We start from the raw sequence: 5642 nt of genomic DNA on the forward strand, positions 1-5642 counted from the left end.
ATTTGGTGCAATGGTCAAAGCACCACACATAAGATTCTGATACCATGAGTTCTAGTTCTGCCTTGGGCGCAAAGCTAGCTGGGTGTCGGGCCAGTCTTTCTCTCAGCCTTAGGAAGGAGGCAATAGCAAGCCTGTTTTAAAAAAAAACTTCCCAAGAAAACTACAGGGATTAATCCAGTCAGTTGCCAGGAGTCAACACTAACTCAAACCCTGCCCTACCCCTATCATAAGGAAAAAATGTGATTCTATATGGAAAAAAATATATCTGACCAGCAAAAATAAAGGTAAATGTTTCCTTGTCTACTTGGGTCCAACTCAGCTTTGGTCATCTGTTTGTTAGCTGAATAAGTCAATGTTATCCAAAGACATTTGGAGAACAAAGACAAAGACATGGAATGCTTTTAACTTTCCGCCAAAGTGGTACAGTGGTACCTTTACCTACAAACAACTTTACTTGCAAACTTTTCTAAATAAGAACCAGGTGTTCAAGATTTTTTTGCCTTTTCTCAAGAACCATTTTCCACTTACAAATACAAGCCTCTCAAACTGTAACCGGAAACAGCAGGGAGAAGCCTCCATGAGGAATCTCCTGGGAGGAAACAGGGCCAGAAAAGGCAGAGGGAAGCCATTGTGGGGCCTTTCTAGGAATCTCCTGGAAGGAAACAGGGCTGGAAAAGGTGGGGAGAAGCCTCCATGGGGCCTCTCTAGGAATCTCCTAGGAGGAAACATGGCCTCCACCCTCCCTATGGTTTCCCCAATCTCATGCATTATTTGCTTTTACATTGATTCCTATGGGGGAAAATTGCTTCTTCTTACAAACATTTCTACTTAAGAACCTGATCGTAGAACGAATTAAGTTCGTAAGTAGAGGTACCACTGTACAGAGTTTGCATCTATTGTTTGCCTGTGTATTGTTGAGGTTGAAGCTAACATAGTCATTGACCGGTAGGACATTGTAGCTGACAATTGTGGGCAGGAGCTGGGGCAAGGATGGGAGCTCACCCAGTCACACAATGCTCAGGTCTCAAACTCAGGATATCAGCTTTCCAGCTGACAAACTCGGGGTCTTTAACTACTGATCCATTGTTCTCCAGCATATGTGTATACTGAAAATATATCCAAAATTCCCAGCATATGTCATTAGCTGAACATTTTAGTCCCCCCACCCTCCAAAGATATCTAAAGTAACTGAATTGGAGAATGGTGGCTTGAGTTAGTCCTCCAAAACTATTTTTTAATATTACTATATATTTCTTATCTCATGTGGATTACATGGATTTTTCTACTGTGAGAGGGAGAAATAATTATTCTCCTCTCCCACACATTCACATACATTCAGATACAGTTATTAGCAATGACTCTTAACACAGAAAGAATAACTTCATCAAGAAAGGGCTTGGGAAAAAAAGCATTTCCATTTCAAAGTGCTCTAGCAATTTGTTTTCTATATTAAGGATACATTACTCATCATTAAAGGTTATTCATTAAATACAGTTATGCAACTGGTGTGGGAGAGAGAATCGGTTTTATGACTTAATAAGCGAGTTAAAAGTGCCACATTTTCTTCCCGCTTTGCAATAATGTTTATATACTTTGAAAACTTTAGTACCTGGCAATAAACAAAGGTCAAAGAAAAATATCTCCCTCTTTCATTGCATTTGTTCTTCAAATGTTAAATGAAAAACTATCAATCAAAAAGAAAAAATAAAACTACAGTATATTACCATAGATGGGTTGAAAAGGGAATGAAAAACTGCTGTTCAGAATTTGGTTAGCGCGGAGAAAGCATGATAGTAATGGATAGATCATTTGAGCTGAAAGAGTCGGAGTGCAAAATAATTCAAAAGCCACTAAATGACAGTTGAATTTATTTATTTGTTCTATCTAATAATTCTCTGTATTTTTGCAGTCCAGAACTGGTCTTCTTATTGCCGACTCCCAATCATCAAGTGTAAAATTCTCAGCTTCTCAAAATCAATTACTATTATTATTATTGTTATTATTATTATTATTATTATTATTATTATTATTATTATTATTATTATTAATTAGATTTGTATGCCGCCCCTCTCCGAAGACTCGGAGCAGCTCACAACAACAGAACAGTACAAATCCAGTGATTAAAACAATTTAAAACCCTTAATATAAAAACAATCATACATCTCATGCAAACCATACATAAAGCAGAAATTTATTTATTTATTTATTATTTAGATTTGTATGCCACCCCTCTCCGCAGAAATGGCCTAGGGGAATCAATTTCCCCATGCCTGATGACTGAGGTGGGTTTTAAGGAATTTGCAAAAGGCAAGGAGGGTGGGGACAGTCCTAATCTCTGGGGGGAGTTGATTCCAGAGGGTCGGGGCTGCCACAGAGAAGACTCTTCCCCTGGGTCCCACTAGGCGACATTGTTTCGTCGACGGGACCCGGAGAAGGCCAACTCTGTGGGACCTAACCGGTCGCTGGGATTCGTGCGGCAGAAGGCAGTCCTGGAGATATTCTGGTCCGATGCCATGAAGGGCTTTACAGGTCATAAGCAACACTTTGAATTGTGTCCGGAAACTGATCGGCAACCAATGCAGACTGCGGAGTGTTGGTGTTACATGGGCATACCTGGGGAAGCCCATGATTGCTCTCGCAGCTGCATTCTGCACAATCTAAAGTTTCCGAACACTCTTCAAAGGTAGCCCCATGTAGAGAGCATTACAGGAGTCGAACATCCTTCCTTCAAATTAATACACTGTTGCAAAATATAGGGAAACAATTGTATTTTTGCTATGCTACCAGTGGTGGGTTGCTCCCAGTTCCACCTAATTCGGTGAACCAATAGTGGCAGCCGGAGGCTCCGCCTACCCACAACGCTTCTCTGCATGTGCAGAAGCGTCGCTTGTGGATAGGTAGTGATAGCATTTAGAATCTACTACTGTATGCTGTTCTGGTTTCAGGCTACTTCAGATAATAATTGGTATAAATGATTGTCAGATGCATTATATTTGTAAAAACACAACAGCTTCTTTATTTTTCCTTTATCTTCCATTAATACATCTGATCTGAGGCAGTACATTTTCTCCTTGTCTCCCTTATTAGCAGTTAAGCAGCTTACATCAGTGCATTCCACAAGTCATTCTAAAATTCATGGGCTAATTAGCGCTAGCAAGGAGCCATAAAAACAGGTTATAAATCACACAGTTCTTTGCTTACTTGCGGGAGCATGGCTGGGACACATCCATTTTGTGTGTATGTAATTAATTAACTATTTCCTCACTCATCCTAAAATCTCCTCCCTGTAACTTTTTCTAATCATTTCTGAGTGTGTCTGAAGTAGGGATTAACTCATCTCCAATCATTCCCATTAGATTCATCTGAATCCATGTGTATGTCAGGACCATCCTCCTCTCCTTCACTAACATCGCTCTATCTGTAAATCAGGCAAATCTATCAATTCTAAATCACTGTCCCCTTCTGAATCCGAGCATTCCCCAGGCTGAAAGGGACTATACACAACATATGCTACCCACAATTATGAGAACAGAAAGTCATGGAACTCTGCATTGAGCATCATTTATATATTTAACTTTTTCCATTCTAGCTTTTGGTAATTCTTGAAAATGGCTACAAAATTTGTCGACTACCTTTCAAATCCATCCCAAGTTCAAAAACCCATAGAATATGTGTGATAGCCTGATGCAACTGCAACTGACAGTATTTCCATGCCAACATGGCCTAATGATCATCAAGGAAAATAATTAGATGAAGTGCAACTATGCAAGCTTTTTATGTTTCAATTAATGTGGGAAGGGAAGGGAAACACTCAATAGCTACAGTTTCTGTGATTATTTATTTCCTTATTTCATACATTTAAAGAAAATATATAAAAATCTAGGGTGGATAGCTTTTTTGAAGACAACAAAACACAAATACATTTCTGAGAATTCTGGAAATTATTTCAATATCTCTGGAAAAAACAAAGTTGCAGTAGACCAGTTTAAATTGGTAATCCAAATGATAACTGGAATAAGTGTCTTATGTACCAACTAAGTTAGTACTTGTTAAGACAAAATAGATGAAAAGGCATGATTTAAATTAATTTAAAAAATGATTTACAGTACTATTTCAAGACAGAGCCTCAGGCTTATATATGTCCGCTTCCATTTTGCATTTGAGTCAATGAAAGAGAAGACTGTTTCTGCAGATTATTTGCTCCAAATTGAAAAATTACAAACTCCACTTAGTTATCAAGCCATTTCACTAGCATATTAATAGATATTAATAAATAATTTCCATGCTTATTATTCAAAATTTCCTTTACTTTTTTAAAATTGACATTAACTAAAACTCTGTCTGAGATCTGTGTTGATGCGGAAGGTTGTTGAGAAGGTGGTGGCACTTCAACTCTAGCGGTCCTTGGAAGAAGCCGATTATCTAGGCCCTCAGCAGTCTGGATTCAGGCCTGGCTACAGCATGGAAACTGCTTTGGTCGCGTTGATGGATGATCTCTGGCGGGCCCGGGGTTGATCCTCTGTCCTGGTGCTTCTTGACCTCTCAGCGGCTTTCAATACCATCGACCATGGTATCCTTCTGCTCCAGTTAGAGGAGTTGGGAGTGGGAGGCACTGTCCTTCAGTGGTTCTCCTCCTACCTCTCTGGTCGGTCGCAGTCGGTGTTAGTGGGGGGTCAGAGGTCGACCTCTAGGCTTCACCCTTGTGGAGTGCCTCAGGGGTCGGTCCTTTCCCCCCTGCTATTTAATATCTACATGAAACTGCTGGGTGAGATCATCCAAGGGCATGGGGTGAGTTATCATCAGTATGCGGATGAGACCCAGTTGTACATCTCCACCCCATGTCCAGGCAACGAAGCAGTGGATGTGATGTGCCGGTGCCTGGAGGCAGTTGAGGTCTGGATGGGTGTCAACAGACTCAAACTCAACCCTGATAAGACGGAGTGACTGTGGGTTTTGCCTCCCAAGGACAATTCCATCTGTCCGTCCATCACCCTGGGGGGAAATCACTGACCCCCTCAGAGAGGGTCCGCAACTTGGGCGTCCTCCTCGATCCACAGCTCACATTAGAGAAACATCTTTCAGCTGTGGTGAGGGGGGCATTTGCCCAGGTTCACCGGGTGCACCAGTTGCGGCCCTATTTGGACCAGGAGTCACTGCTCACAGTCACTCATGCCCTCATCACCTCGAGGCTCGACTACTATAATGCTCTCTACATGGGGTTACCTTTGAAAAGTGTTCAGAAACTTCAGATCGTGCAGAATGCAGCTGCGAGAAGAACCATGGACTTCCCTAAATATGCCCATGTTACACCAACACTCCACAGTCTGCATTGGTTGCCGATCAGTTTCCGGTCACAATTCAAAGTGTTGGTTATGACCTATAAAGCCCTTCATGGCATTGGACCAGAATATCTCCGGGACCACCTTCTGCCGCACGAATCCCAGCGACCAGTTAGGTCCCACAGAGTGGGCCTTCTCCGGGTCCTGTCAACTAAACAATGTCATTTTGCGGGGCACAGGGAAAAAGCCTTCTCTGTGGCAGCCCCGGCCCTCTTGAACCAACTCTCCCCAGAGATCAGAATTGCCCCCACACTCCTCGCCTTTCGTAAGCTCCTTAAAACCCACCTCTGTCATCAGGCATGG

Source organism: Erythrolamprus reginae, chromosome 1, assembly GCF_031021105.1.
Source record: "Erythrolamprus reginae isolate rEryReg1 chromosome 1, rEryReg1.hap1, whole genome shotgun sequence".
In the NCBI taxonomy this organism is placed as follows: domain Eukaryota; kingdom Metazoa; phylum Chordata; class Lepidosauria; order Squamata; family Dipsadidae; genus Erythrolamprus; species Erythrolamprus reginae.